Consider the following 16,821-nt stretch of genomic DNA (forward strand, 5'->3'; position numbering starts at 1 on the left):
AGGCTAGATATCAGGAGGCGCTGCTTCACGGTCAGGGCAGCTAGGATCTGGAACCAACTTCCAAGAGAAGTGGTGCAGGCTTCTAGCCCGGGGGTTTTTAAGAGGAGGTTAGATGAACACCTTGCTGGGGTCGTTTGACCCCAGTACTATTTCCTGCCATGGCAGGGGGTCAGAGTAGATGATCTACTCAGGTCCCTTCTGACCCTAGAAACTATGAAACTATGTTGGGGTGAGGCTGGGGCTGAAGTTTCTCCCTTATGTTCTGATGAATGTCATAGGGGATAAACCAGATCTTTCTCCTAGAGTGACTTCTTATCTCTAGCCAACCATAGTTTCCCTCATGACAGTCTGGGCTTAAAAGAAAGAAAACAGATTCTCCTTTTGAAGAAGAGGAATACCAGAATCACCAACCGCTTTGGGATCATGTTTGGCTCAGACAATCAGCAAGACAAAACAGGAAATAGAACTTATTATAAATTAAAAGACATACAAACTAAAGCAACTGTAGTTTGAGAGACAGATAAGAGAAAACATAAAAGGGGAAAAATACAAGTTCTCACCCTGCTTCTGTAACCAGAAACAGCTCCAAAGTAACCCTTGTGGCCAGCAATTTCCCTGCAGATGGCTTCTCTTGGCTAGCATCCTTCCACCTCAGTCTTCTTCAGCTTGTTCCTGCTGAGCCCTCGATGGATTTCCCAAGTTCAAGAGCTTCTAGTCTCTTTATCAGCTCAGAAGCTCTGGCCAGAAAAATGTCTCTTTTCCCTAGGGATTTGCTGAATCCATCTCTGTTCTAAGGAACATCCTTTTAAACGTTTCCCATCTCCTTGTACTTTATAAAGAGAGAGGCTATGATGCGGATGAGCTTCCCCTCTTTACCTGGTGACTTTAAGAAGTGCTTCCACCCTTGTTTCACTCACTTTTTTTAGACAAAAGCATTGGGCCAATTTACTTAGCTATTATTTCAATCCGTACAAGGAGCAACCATGGGAATGGAATGGGAATTCCCATGAATTCTGTGAATGGGAACTGCTACTGTTTCACAAACACCCATCTTCACCCTGTCTGGCCTACACTTGAGTTCCTTTTGGGTGTGAGAAGAGCTAACTACCCCACCTGATAGACCATTTGCAGTGATAGCAGCTGGTGTTTTTCAGCCACACATGCTCACTTTTCTGTTTGGCCCAAGAGGTATACCAATTGGATATCCCTGGGGTGTGTGCTAAGATACCTTACTCAGTTATCTTCCAGTTCCATCGTAGCATTACAGAACTGCATTTTATATCAAATACTATAATACATGCAGATATAAAAATGATAAAATGGAACACAGCTTAATACTAGCTACAAATAGAGACCAAGCTCCACAGGAAAAAGTCTAATTTGAGAGACCTAACCATGCATGCCACACTGTGAACTTCAAACACAACTCGGTTTTGGGGTGAATCCAGGACAATATACATAATGTATTTGCCTGTAAAAGAGTCTTGTGTCATTCTCAAAATAGATTTTTCACATCTCATATCTTTTTGCAGTTTTTCCTCTTCTTGAGTAGATACCATCTCAGCATGAGAGAGGGGTGTTCTATAGCAGTTCTTCACACAACATTGGACTAATCTGGTTGAAAAACTGCACTCATCCCAACTGAAGAGCGATGCTCCACTGGCATTATTTATATGCCACTAACCCAGCTAGATGGATAGGAACTGTGGAAACAAGAAAGGGATGAAGCTGGGGTTCCCTAGTGACATGGCAACATGGCAACACTTTAATGCTTTTTGACACTTTCTGCCTATTAGAGATTATGGTAAAACACATAGTACACAGTGCAGAGGATACAGTTGCATCCTTTCTCCATGGATAGATCTCTCTTGATACCAACAGCTGACTGTATAACTGTAACAGTATTTGACAGATGTAGGGCCTGAACCTCTGCTTATTCATGTGCATCATACAGTGATAGACCTTAATGGAGAAGAACTCCATTGACTTCCATACAGTTAGTTCCCCCCCACCCCCCAGTTTACAGAAACATAAGGCACAAGGAATTCAGGCCCACAGTGTCTGGATTTTAGTGATAGTTGCATTACCATAAATAACATACATAAGGACCTTGCTACAGCAAGCTAATGACATGATCAATTAAAGCACATGCTTCAGGGAATAAAGTGATTATCTGTGGCCTATAACTTATTGCATCATTGTACAATTGGCAAAGTATATCTTTCTTTATTTCCTGTGCCAAGCCAGGTAGTTGTTGGTTTTTAGAATCAGATACCTATACATTTTACCTAGTAGCTGGTTAGTATAACCATGTATAAATGGTTTGGGGATCTGGGACTGGAACCCAGAATATCACATCCCAGCCATACATTCAGTGAGAGTATCCTAATCACTGGACTACACATATTCACAATTTACTCTTACATGACTTCAACAGGACAGATGTAATGTGCTTTCTGCTAGCCTAGCCCAATAATTAGGGAACTCTCTTCACAGGTGAGAGATGTGGATTTGAAACTCCACAGGTGCAGGAGTTTTATTTCAATTAAGTCTCCACTTTTTGGGAAGGTACTGTAATGACTAGGCAATTATATAAATGATGGGCACTTCCACCCTCACCTGCTTTGTTTTCAAATGAGGGTGTTTGTGGTTGCCATATTTTGTGCTGAACTCAGTGCTGTCAGCATGTATTGGGTGTCCTCAGAGCATGAATACTGTATCAGGCCCCCTCAGAGGAGATGGGTGAAGAGACACTTAATTTGTGGATCCCTGATGTGGTTAGTTGTGAAATAGCCACCTAGTTGTTTTGCCCTGCTATAATGGTTGCACTTCTGAGCACATTTAGTAACAGAAATTTTGGCTCATAGGAAACATGATTGGCAGAAATTTGGGATGTTTAAGTTCTTCTGTAGATCTGGTTTCATGGCCTGATCCAAAACAGGAAATGCCAGGAAAGTCTTATAATATCTAATTAGTAACCTACATAACATAAGAGAATGGGTAGTATGATGTTTACTGAAGGTGACTAGAACAATGCAAAATCTTTTAAAAAATGGTGTCACAACTTTGGAGTTTTTGCAATCCTGAATTTGTGGCTTGCAGCAAGTTTGTCTTCAGGTGGCCAAAAGGCTATGTCCATTGAGCACCTTGCAGTGGTCATCTGCTTCTCTATCACTACCAGATGGATAAATATCTGTCTTTAGGAAATCTTTTGAAGCAAGCTGAAAGTTCCTGTATGAAACTGTCTACTGTGTAAGTGGGGAAAGCTGCTGTGAATAAACAATATCTTTGCCTAAATCTTTTCATTAACTTCCAGTCCCAAAAGTGTAGGTGTAGGAGACAGTTACCATGTCTGAGAAAAGGTCTTTTACTAGTATGACAGCGAAAATCATTGAACAGGTTCTTTCTGTAAGTTTCTACCAATAACATTTTCAGGGACCCATTGACATGTGAAGTCTTTCTTTTCCTGTGGAATTTGCTTCCTCTAAGGATCCATCCACGCCCAAGCAACATTGAGAGGTGGACTATATTATAGGATGCCTTATTTGATTTATTATCTGTCTTAAAATTTATCTATCTATCTTGGTTTGTTTCTAAATATGTTTATTGACATCAAAAGTTCTTTTATTTTTAGCACCTGTCTCTGTTACATGTGTTTTATAAATTTTTTGTTGTTGTTGCTTATTTAATGTCTACATAGCAAAACATAACACAGTAAACTTGGTGATAAAATATGTCTACTCATGGTTTAAGCACGATAGTGGAGGAAGCATATACAAGTATTTTCTTTCTTCATTCTTAAATCAGTAACTACCTTGAGCCAACCCAGGTAGCTGCTCCTGATCTGCTGCCTTCTGCAGAGAGCTGTACCTTTAAGAGGCTTTTACAAGAAGCTTTAGAACTCAAGCTACTGAATGAGTGTATGCAGTGGGTGTCTAGCTCGCAGTGATTTAATGAAGAACACACAAGCAGGATGAATTAAGAAAATACCATTCATGAAAGTTAAGAGCAGTCAAAAGCCCTGACTGAAACTCTTCTAAAATATGGAGGACTATTGCAGAAAGTTTAAATAGCACTTCTATTTTCAATGAGTCAGTGGAAAGGGAACAATCACTAAGCAGCTTTTTTCCCCCCCTGACAACATCTAGTTTTGAACTATTTCATGTTTTTAATATTTTCCATTCAACTCAGGCAAAAGCCAAAGGAAGATCTGGATACTCATTGCTCAGGAAATCTTAAAGTGAATAGAATAACCAACACAGTGAGTATACTTGTCACTGTGGAAAAAAATGAGTAAATGCAAAATTGTGGACAACAATTTCAAGTAAGAACCAATGAATCCTATTTAATATATAATGGATAATTTAAGACGTCTATAAATGTGCAATGCAAATAATCTCAAATGAGCCCTCTGAAACTAAAGTATGTCAGTTAGTTACCTGAAAAAGCATTCAAGGACCTTCTGAAGCATGCAAATGGATAAATATCAAGATTCTTAAATTTAATTTAAATCCTCCCATTTCTGTTTTGGCTAACCAAAGATGAGCTCATGTCTCATCTCCAAGAAATACATTTACTTTACAGCTTCATGCTTAAGAGAAGCTGTTACCATTATAAAATACAAATAGCATTTTGAATATCCCTTTAAAGTCATTACAACAACGATGACAAATCTTATCCCTTGGCAGTGCTTTATAAGTTCATCTAAAGAACAAATGTTTAAGTCCTAGTGAAGCTGTCATTTGTAGTGGAAGGTGCTTCATTCTTATGCTGTGTTACTGTCTTTTCTTCACTGCTCTTCTTAGTGCTTTAATTGCTATTTGCCTACAGCTATCACAGGATGAGCTATGATGAGTGATTTAAAATTTAGGATAGCACAGAGAGGGCTACTTTTTCAATTAAGGAGGTTTTATACTTCCCTTTTTCCATAACCACAGAGTAGGAGGAAAACACACCTCTTTCATGCTTGCCTACATTCAAAATTACCTATCATCATTCTTTCTTTGGTTCAGTTCCTTTATTTGTTCATCTTGGGACAGGAACATGAAGGGTCTGAGCTGCTTTGGTCATATAATACCTTCATGTGACTTAGATTTTAAGTATTTAAGGGTACTTATACATGTGATGGACCTCTGCTCTGATATGTGCTAATTAGCATGCATCAATTGAGTCTGCTGCTAGGCTGTTGGAGCAGGCTAATTAGCATGTTCCAGCAGCCTCCGCATCACATGTATTCAGTATCCCCAGATTTAAAAATGTCAGCAGGGGTGCTTTGATTAAAGCTTGTTGAACGAGCCTTAGTTAAAACACCCCCGCTGTCATGTTGAAGTCTGGGATGTTGAATACATGTGATGCTGTGGTTGCTTTAGAGATGCTTTCAGAGCTGCTCTAATTAAAGCGCCCCCCTACCCCTCCATATTGGAGCATGTGTATAGATGCCTAAGTTCCAAACAAAAATTCAGATTGGCTCTGCTTTACAAGCTACAAAATCTAGGAGGTGCCCAGATTCATTCAACACCTCTGTGCTTGCTGGAAAGTTCCCTAGATACAAAGACTTTGTTTTCTGAGCATGCTCAGAAACAAACCACTTTGATCTTCTAGGAACCTAAATCCTGTCTATGTTTTTCCTGGCATTTCCTATTTTGGAAGGACGCAGGACTCCCTAGAGAACTTCTAACCAATCAGGGAACGAATTTTATGTTGCGTGTATTTGAGGCTGTGAGTAAAGCCTTGGGGATTAAGCATCTGGAGACAGCTGTGTATCATCCCCAAACAGACGGGCTGGTGGAACGGTTTAATCAGATGCTGAAACAGATGTTGAGGAAGTTTGTGGTAGAGAGCCCTCAAAATTGGGACAGAATGATACCTCCTCTTCTGTTTGCAGTACAAGAGGCACCCCAGGCCTCCACTGGGTTTTTACCTTTTGAATTATTGAACTGCGGGAACGCCTTGAAGCAGCTCGAACCCTGGTTTTAGGAAACCTCAGGGAAGCCCAGCAATGGCAAGTAAGGCATTACAACTGAGGTGCCCGGGAAAGGGAATTTGACGTGGGGGACCACGTGTTGGTCCTATTGCTGGACAGCGAAAGTAAGTTGCTTGACCGGTGGCAGGGACCCTATGAAATCACACGCCGAGTGGGGCCCATGGACTAGGAGGTACACCAGATAGATAAGAAAAAAAAGAGGCAAGTGTACCATGTTAACATGTTAAAGAAGTGGGAGACCCGGGAGTGTATGTATCTAGCCCCTCATCCCGAGGAATTAGAGTTGGGGCCCATGTTAACCGAGGGAAACGGACCAGGGGACGTGGAGCTGGCCCTGCGCTTGTCAAAAGAACAGAGGAGACAGGCTGCTGAGCTAGTCAAGGAATTTGAAGATGTATTCCGGGGAACCCTGGGGGAAGCTCAGGGCATGGTACACCGGATAAAAACTCCTCCGGGCCAGGTGATACATGAGGGTTGGAGACAGATCCCCCAGTGGCTCCAGGGCCAGATAAAAGCCGAACTGGCAATGATGCTGGAGCAAAGTATAATATGCGAATCCCACAGTGACTGGTGAAGCCCCATTGTAGCGGTACCTAAGCCTGATGGAAAGGAGCCCCAAGAGTGGCAGAGGGACCCTGAGAGTGCCGAGGGGCGGCGAGGAGCCCTGAGAGTGGCAGAGGGGCCCTGAGAGTGCTGAAGGGCGGTGAGGAGCCCCGAGAGTGCCGAGGGGCGGCGAGGAGCCCTGAGAGTGCAGAGGCGCAGTGAGGAGCCCCAAGGGCAAAAAGAGGGCTGAGACATAACAGGGCCAGTCAGATCACACCAGCACCATCTATGAGGCTTGGGCTACGGTGTAGGGGAGGAAAAGGAGCCGCAGATAGCACCCCCTGTCATCGGGTTGCGTAGAAATGGGCAGCCTCCCGCTAATTACAACAATCTATTAATTAAATAAGATCAAGGCGTGGCAGGTGAGTAAGCAGGCAGTTAGCCCATTACAGGAGAGCGGAGCCATACTCGGAGAGGCTCCAATAGTGGCACTCCTGTCACAGACCACTGACCCTGACTGCCCTTCCCCCACCCTATATTACTTGGATTGGATTCCTAGTGTAGCTGTCAGCACTGGCAAGTATGCACCCAATCTACAATCTTACTTTAAGTCACATGATGATACAGTAGGCCGTGTGTAGACAAAATGAGGGGGGGGTGTGCATGAGATTTTAAGGCAGGTTAAAATCTTTTGCACTGCTTTAATGGTGTCAGTGTTTGCACACCTTGGTGGCCTATTGTGCATTAATTCCAGCTGCTGTAGGAAATTTGGTGGCATAATGCACCTTAAATGACTTGGGGCACAGCAAACTAAAACTCCTCCAAGGAATTTAAGTTTGCTGCCCCTGCAGCTGTGTAGCAAAGTATTGGGTTCCATGTAGCTCTGTGGCTCTGCGGGAAGCCCTGCAGGCAGCCTGGCAGCAGCCCTGGAAGGCAGGCTCCACCCAAGAAAAGTGGTGAGCATGATTTCCCTCCCCCCAGAGAGCCTGCCTGCCTGCCAGAGCTGTGTGGGGGCCTGGTGCTTCCCTCCATGGCTGTGGTGCCCCCCTTGGACCACCTGAGCCAGGTGCCTGTGGGCAGGTGCCATGTGAGAGGGGTGCTGCTGCCATGAAGGGAAGCACCAGCCCCACCCTGCAGCCCAGGGACCATTCCACCTACTAGCAGCTCACCCTCCCCTCCCCACCACTGGAGAGGCAGGTAAGTGGGGGGTGTTGTGGGAGGGTCAGGAGCATCCACATCACGGGGAGTCCCGAATGAGAGGACCTATGCAACCATCACAGCTCTGCTGTGCTCTGAAGGGATCTCCTGATCCGCTCCCATGGAGGTTTATCAACTTGTCAGGTGCACTGAATTGGTACAATTTTGGGGCCAAGAGCTATTGCCGGCAACAGGCAGCAACGAGGTGGGAGAAAGATGTAGAGGAGAGAGAGAGAGAGCAGGGGTGGCAGCAGAAAGAACCACCCATCTGCCCCAGGACTGAAGTCCCCAGGAACAGGACAAAAGACACTTTAGGTCTTCAGAGCTCAGAGAAGCTCAGAGGGAAAAAAAAGAGAGGGAATGTGAGAGCGGAAACCCTCAGCTCTGCGTTAATTGACTGTGGTGGGTGTGAGATTAAGCCAGCATGTCAGCAATTAGCAGAGGAGCATGAAGAAAATGCTCAGTCACTGTAGTCACAAATGAGAGGCTCAGTAAGAGAACAAAGAAGGAAACAGAGGTGACCCTGTCAGGACTTGGAGGTTGTTTTTCTTAATTTTTCCCATTTCCTTTATTTATTTATTTTTTTGTCTGCTTACACCGTCCACCTGAACAAGCGTCAGCCAGCTTTGGGTCAGGGAAAACCACCACCCTCCCAGACTTAATTAGAAATCATCAAAGATGTGGCAGGAAAGATAACGGGCAGGAGCCTGACCCAAGTCTGCTGACTGATGCCCACTCTGGCACCAGCAGTTCAAGTGGATGTCCTCAGGAGGCTGGACCCCACATCCGTATCCTGTGGTGACGTGACAAGTGTGTGTATGACATGGGGGGTTACTTCACCCTAAACTGAAGCGGTAGGCTTAAAAACCCACTGCTTGAATTTAGGGCCCCCATTTCATCTACACACACCCTTAGGTATAGTGAACATGTGCATGTACACAAGGTATCTAAGTGTTATATCTTTTATGGCTTATGTGATCAAACACAGAACCTTTTTTTAGGTAAGGAGACGCATACATTTTAATAAATAAATCAACTGAATATTTTTCATTTTGTTTTTAATGGAAATGCAGCATTGTTCTACCTGTTATTTTTTTTGGTATGGTAGTAGTAAGAGTGGTTTTGTAACTGTGATGGTCCAGAAATTGTAAGGGGCCAGGATGTCTTTGCTCCATGGAAGCCCCAGCCCTGCACGATCACAGTGTGGCTGCTGCTAGAGTCTCCATGAAAACCAGCCCCACCCATGCAGGCAGGGGCTGCTGGGAAATGGAGTCTGGCTGCCAGCTGGATCCACCATTTTGCCCACCCCTGCTGTAATGTGTGGACTGCCCAACCTCTTTTAAAATGTGCAGTGACAAATATAGTTAATCTTTACACCAAACTTCACAAAATATCCTTTTGGTTATTGCAATACACTCCAATCTTCTGCCTTCTCTAAGATGTTCATCGACTGTAAGAGATCATTCTCCATCACCCTAAAGAGTGACATCGACCATGAAGGCTGCTTAGAATCATAGAAAATTAGGGTTGGAAGGGACCTCAGGAGGTCATCTAGTCAAAACCCCTGCTCAAAGCAGCACCATCCTCACATAGGCCATCACAGACAAAGCTTTGTCTAGCTGGGTCTTAAAAACCTCCAAGGATAGTGATTCCACAACCTCTCTGAGTAATCTGTTCCAGTATTTTACTACCCTCCTAGTGAGAAATTTATTCCTAATATCTAACATAAACTTCCTTTGCTGCAACTTGAGGTGGTTGCTCCTTGTTCTAGCCCACTGAGAACAATCTAGTTCCATCATCTTCCAAACCCTGCTTCAGGTGGTTTAAGGCTGCTATTAAATCCCCCTCTTCTGTTCTGTAGACTAAATAAAAGCGCTTTGCCCACATCTTTGCTGGCTGGGCAGGCAGCGCCCACAATGCCCACATCTTCTGGATGTGGGGAAATGCAGTGCAAGGAAGACATATACCTCTATTTACAATATTACAGTTGCCATTTTTTCTTGTTTTTAATAAATAAAACCTGTTGAATGTTGCCTGTGTCTTAACCTGGGTCCCTCTTTTCATTGATGCAAACCAGGAAACCTTTGGCAGGCATGGAGGGCACGGGCATGGGCAGGGGCAGGGGATTGGGGCTGGTGGGAGCACAGAGCCTGTGCTCAGTGGGGCAGCAGAACTGCATAGCTTGGGTGGGCTGGGTGCAGGTACGTGGATTTGTGGGGTGTGAGGGAAGGTGAGGGGACTTCCCCACATGCACCCCCTATGGTACACAGCTCGTACCACTGGTGGAAACAGCAGCAGCAGCAGTAGCAGTTGGTGGTGAGTCTTTGGCGTGGCTGGGGCCTGTGCAGGTACTGCTGCCTGATGGCACATGGCTCCAGCCAGTTCTGGGAGCTGCATGTGGCTGCAAGGAGTGCAACCAGGCCAGCCTACCTCTATCATGGGGCTCCATGCAGTACATGTTCAGTTCCCAACACCTGTGTACCACCAGGGGAAGCCCTGCACAATGGAGCCAGCTGGCTTCCCAACTCCCTGCCACCACATGCAACTGCTGGGACTCTACTGGAAGTGGTGAGGTGCTACACCCCCTGCTTCCTGGTGGAGTCCTGGCAGCTGCACATGGAGGCAGAGAGCAGGGAAGGCACCCAGCTCCATTGCACAGGGCTTCCCATGGTGGTGCACAAGTCCTGGAACTGGCTGGAGCTGTCTGCCACTTGGTGGCAGCACCTGTGCAGGCCATGAGTGCTCCAAGGACCCACTCCCTGTTGTGGGTGCTGTTGGTGGGAGCTGTGCACTATGAGAGGGAGTGTGTATGGGGGGGATACCCACATCCCCCACACCACCTCTTACACCCTACACACCAACATCTTGTCTGCACAACTCCTCCACATATACACCCTGCCACAACATACTGTACACCTCCCCACACATAGCCACACTCCCTCACAACCCCCCCCACACACATATGCATGCACACACACATGCACACAATATATAAGAATAAGACATTATATTTGGGATATTATGCAATCATTTATATATACACTAGGTAAACACAAATTATGACAAAAATAATTTTTGAAACAAAATTAAAATATGTTATAGTAGATGTCTGACTTTTAGCAGAAGATTTCTTTTTTTTTTCCTTCTGTTTCCAAAATGGCAAAACCCCCCTTCCAAAAGGAATACTTCCAGAAGCAAGGGGAGGGACTTCCACTGGAAGAGGTCAGGGGCAAGAGGCAGAACTTCTGGTCCCAAGATGGTGACCAGGGGTGGGGCACCTGGCAAGGGGCAAGGCTATCACTGAAGCCCTCAACAGCTCACAAAAACTCTTTAAGCAGTCTTCCAGCCAAAATAATTGCCTACCCCTTCTCTAGCTGGTCCCTGAGTTGATACCTAGAAGAGAGGGTGGGTATGGGTTACTCTACACACAGCAGGGTATTGGATAGGGGGAAAGATTGCTAGAGACATGGTCAGAAGACTGGCATTGTAAATATCCCTCTAGATGGGAAATATGAATTAGTATAAGAAAGGGAAATTGAGGGCCCATGACTGCCAAGTTTGTCATGGTGGGTGAACATTCATATGAACTGAAAAATGCTAATCAAATCTATGACTATGTTGCCTAGGAGAAAATGTGTATTACACTACTATTCTTGCTCCTGTGACAGAACCTTCTGAGAAGACAGTTGACTGCATTTCAAATTTAATTTTGGCAGGACTTATCTGATTTAGTGGGAACTGACAGTGAGCTACTTCATAGTAATCATGAACTTAAACAGTGAAATATTGGATGTGTCTACACAAGCAATTAATGTGACTGAATAAACTCCAGCACAATTTGAGCCAGAGTATACTAATCCGAAATCATTGTCTACACATGTGTTTAAGCACAGTAATTTACTCTGCTGTCAGATAGTACTTGTACCTTACAGGACTATCTGATGGCACAGAAAATTAATCTACACCTGCCTAATTGTCACATACGTGGTTTGATCAAAAAGTTCTAAGACTTGATGTTTGGGGTATTGTTCATCAGGAATTTGTACCGAGTGGTCAAACAATCAATCAGCCCATTTATAAAGAGGTTTTGATTTGATTGAGGGATAAAGTTAGAAGAAACCACCGCAAGCTATGTGAAAATGGTTGATGGTTTCTGCACCATGACAATGCTCCTTCACACACTGCTGTCTCCATTCAAGAATTTTTTATGGAAATAAAAATATGATACCACATCCTCCATATTCACTTGACCTTGCCCCATAGGATTTTTTTTCTGTTCCCAAAAATCAAAATGAAACTGAAAAGAAGGAGATTTGATGTCATTCCAACCATCCATAAGAACGTGAAAGTGGAACTCAAAAAACTCACAGTTGAAGACTTCCAGCACTGCTTCTGAAAGTGGCAGGAATGTTGGGACAAATGCATATCATCTGGGGGAGAGTACTTTGAAGGGGACAGCTCATAAAAATGTTGTTTGTACACTATTCTTTAAAAGAAAGGCTAAGTCTTAGAACTTTTTGATCACCCCTCATGTGTAGATGGTGATGTTTACTGTGCAGTGAATTAGTTGACATCAAAGCAAAGTACATGTGTGGATGTGCCCACAGATTTAGAAAATATCACTATCCCTAGTCCAATATTTTAGTAGAGAAAAATGTTAAAATAATAAAGTGCCTACCAAAAATGTTTGCAAAATCAGGCACATCCCTATTTAGCATTGTCAAATTAATGACCATTGTCAATTAAGTGTGGATTGTTGCTGGTAGGCCTGTGTGAAGTGGCTAGTATTTTTTTTTTAACAGCTGAGACTCTGGGGCCACGCAGGGCAGCCATGGCGGGGGGGGACTGGGAGAGTGGACAGGGGATCTGAGCTCATGGCAGAACCCCCCCATGCAGTGTGGGGCAGTGGGGTGCAGCAGGGATTGCTCCCCCACCAGGCAGCAGCTGTTGGGTGAGGGCTGTCTTTTTTTTTTGTTTAAGAACCATGAGCTGGGGCCAGGCAGGGCAGCCATGCGGGGAGGGAAGAGTGGGTGGGGGCCAGGGTGTGCTCAGGAGGGCTGGGAGAGCAGGCAGGGAATGGACCCTGGGAGGGGTCCCCCCAAGGTCCCCTCCCCCCCTCCAGTCCCCACCCCTGCCCCTGCTGTCTGAGCTTCAAATTGATTCAGACCTTTTAATTGGTTTCCTGATTTGATTTGGATTCAGAGATTTAGCCACCAAATTGGCCCGAGTTTCCTCTGAATTGCATCAGAACCCAAAGCTTCACACAGCCCTAGTTGCCAATTGACATATTTTTTCCCTAATACAAAACTATAACAGGAATGCCTGAAACTTAGCAAGCTGGTTTCTGAATCACTTGGAACCTGAAGATATAGAGTCATATAAAGCAAGAAAAATACTGACTCCCATCTTGGGAATTGCCGCCATTTCATGTACAGTTATGTTATGCATATGTATGATAAGAAACTGTGGTTGTAAAAACCAGTAGTGTAACCTTGAGGTTTTTTGAGGCTGTTTTCTCAGGCAAATACTCTAGAAAAAGAGACAATACTTTCTTCAAATCCCAAGAAGGATTCTGGTCAAAACCCTAATGAAGGCCACTTCTACCTCATTGGAAGTGGTAGATTTTTCAACTGTGCATGCCATTTTCGGTTCACCAGAAACTGTGTGAAAGCTTTTATACTTAGGGTTTCTACTGGGGGAATTGCAATTCTACTGGCAGAAATGTAATACTTGTAGGTACCCTAAGTTGCCAAGTTTTGAAGCTAAGCATTTAGAGTTTCCCATCCATATACCATAGGAATTATCTACAATACTGAAAGCATTTTTCTTTGCCTAGTGTGCAATTGCTGTGTACATTTGAGAAAACCTCATAAAAACAGAAGAGGCTTGTCACAACCCTGGAGCTGGCGAGCCAAGCTCATGGTCATGGTCATTCCATGAGCCTGTCTTGCGCATGTCAGCTTTCATTCTCTCTGCATTGGCAGCATTCAATCAAAATTTTCCTTGACATGCCCCCTTGCTGTCAATGCAGAAGAATTATATTAGAATTTCAACAATCATCCTCAATCTCAATTTTTTCATCAACCGTTTTGTACGTGGGTAGTTTAGCATACACCATAACAGATAGTGCTGATACCTTTCATGTCAAAATACGAGAGATACAACTAGCAACGGAAGTAATTACAATCAACACTAGCACAATTAAAACTTAAGGTGTTAACAGGTTTGTTAACCACGAGGAGACATTCCAACCGAGGCCTTGAAATATCCTAGACAGCCAGCCCTGTCCAATACCCGCAACTGCGTTCACTTCCTCCGCTATTTTCCGAATTTCGGTAACTTGATTTTGTAAGGGGATTGACACATTCGGGATGCTAATACAGCACATGTCGTGGGACAAATTTAGAAATAGACATAATCCTCCCTGTTGAATCAGGAGGGCATCCAGTGCCAAGTGTTTCTGTATGGACATTTTAGATGTTTCTTGGAGCTGTAGATCTATTAATTCAAACCCTGTGGCAGTATGGTTCGCCAACAGTTCGACCTGCTCCAATAATTTTGCTAAGGCTATTCGAGCTTTGCCAATAGCGAGGCCCCACAAGAAGAGGCCCTCAAAGCTCCAAGTGAGCCCTTGGGCTATCTTCTCCCCTTGTGTGAGAGAACTCCACACGGAGGCTGTTGACTGGACATGGCGATGTAGAATGCTGGGACTTGGCGGGTGTGCTGTAGAGGCTTTCAAGGGTGGATAAAATACAACAGAGCTGAGAAAACATTGCACACCTGAAAGGGTAGCTGGTAGGGAGGTGTACAGTCTCCCGTCTGAACACACCCAGGCCAGGCCGAATGGTGCTGGTGTGCTTAACTCAGAGCATAGGCCTGGGAACGGGAAAGCGTGCCTTGCTCCCTCTGGGGGGCCGGGCTGTGTGACGGGTGGTGCTACGCCATGGCAGGCGACGTTTAACAATACCGCTCTTAAGATGGGATAATAAAACCCAAACCACGAGTTATTTCCCAATGGGCCTGGTTGGGTTAAATTGACGGCCCTAGAGTTGTCCCATTTAACTAAGGGTGTCGGTTTAACAAGAGTGGATAAAGTAACTACAGGGATGATAACTTCACCATGGGGGTTGAGGTCGAGATGCCAGGGCGGCACAATTGATTGAGGGTCCCATTTAAGCGACACATCAGGTCGGGACCAGGTGTTGCCTTGAGGGTGTATTCCCCAGGGGATGGCCAAACAAACATAAGGGACTGCTCCCGCAAAACAACCCTTACGAGGTGAGTAAGTGGTGTCAGAGAGATCCACAAGGGTGAAGTTACGGGGCCATGAAAATTTAAGGGAGGCAGAACCTTTTCCCATTGAAACATAAGTGGAGGTCTCTGGATTCTGTGAGACTTTGGAAAACCACTCAGAAACGTTGAAAGTACAAGGTATGAGGTGAGGATCAGGTCCTCGACTGATAGCGGCATGCGAAGACATGCTGTTAGTCCATCCCCTGTTTCCCCATCCCCTGTAGCATTGGCCCATAATGAGAGTAGCTGGAGTACTGTGTTTTGCGCGTGATCCAGCTGGGCCATTCTCACCAGATATGTACAATATATACACAAGACCATAAAAGTCACTGTACAGTCTTTTGGTTTCATCACCATTCTTCTGATGTGTCGGCCGATCTGGGCAGTCCGGAAGCCAAATTCTTCAAGTTAAGCGACAAAATAATACTTCTCTGGTATTTAGGTCCAGTGGGAATCAGCTAACGAATCTGAAATAATAAAACAAACAGGACAGAATGTGTTCCGCAAAAAACTATATACATTGCTTATTTACGGGCCTACTTTTTCTGTGCCTTTCAGCATCCAGTCAGAAGGAACGGTCACTTGCCCTTTTGCGGTTTAGCACAGGAAATGTAACCTATACGTTAAACTACGTCGGTGTTGCGTTCGAATTTAACATCCAGATGAGGAGGCAGTTTTTTATAGATATAGGTAGATAACATGGTCAGTTGTCGTTTTAAGGATTTTAGACCAAAATATAAACACGTTGTGGACATTACGAGACAGACAGTCATCAAAATTAGTAGTATCACATGAGCTTTCTGAATTGCAGCGATCAACTGTCGTAACTCATTAGGGTCTCGTGGCATGTTATCGATACGGATTGAATCTGGAACAAAAGATAAACAACTTAGTTACAGTTGAATAGAGTCTGTGATGGCTGGTCGTGCTAGCCAATTATGGTGCACCAAGATGATGCGGTTACTATCTTCGAGCTCGGCTAGATATGTGTTTGGATAGCGCCCAGTTGAGTTGATGGATCCTTTCAGCACTTTTGGATGGCGATTTTTGGGGTCGGGCAGCATAATCCAAACAAGTTCCGTTTTTTGAAATATGGGTTTCCATGAGTTGGTGGGTTCGATGTCTCGTCGATTCCATAATTCTTTTCCTGAATTTAGAGTAGCCAATACTTCGTGATTGATTTTAGTCCAATTCCTGTAGCTGCCTTGTCCCTTTAACTGTAGGGCTTCTTTATATAGGCCCACTGCTCTCTCCACCACCCCATTCAATTGGGGGTGGTACGGCAGATGATGGTGCCATTCGATATTGTGCAGTTTTGCGAATCGGTCTATAGCCACTGAGGTAAAGGGTGGCCCACCATCTGATTGAATGGTCTTAGGAATTTGCCAAACTGCGAACACGCTCGTCAGGGCCGTTATTACTGCGGTCGCATGAGTCTTTCTTAGGGGCACGACATTTACTTGTCGGGTTCCGAGGTCTATGATGATTAATCCCTTGTTGGGGATAGCGGCCCCAGGCAATGGACCTAGTAAGTCTACTTGCCATGCTTTTCCTGGCTCAAAGGATTTGCGATCAAGAGCACCCTTAGAGTTACCCGTTAGGTGGCATTTTTCTTTTGCACACACTTCACAAGCTTGTGCCATTCTAGTCCAATCTTTCTAAGATCCATATCCTGGGTTGCCTTCTGATCCTTGTGTCCATTTACATTTGCAAACTCGAGGGCCGGGGTGGCCCCAGTTCTTGTGCAGCCAGGTTAGATATGGGTCCACACACACGTCATTGTTGATATGCTGGGCGACTAGTAT

This window comes from Gavialis gangeticus, unplaced genomic scaffold, assembly GCF_001723915.1.
Source record: "Gavialis gangeticus isolate Ggan-Ray unplaced genomic scaffold, GavGan_comp1, whole genome shotgun sequence".
Classification (NCBI taxonomy): domain Eukaryota; kingdom Metazoa; phylum Chordata; order Crocodylia; family Gavialidae; genus Gavialis; species Gavialis gangeticus.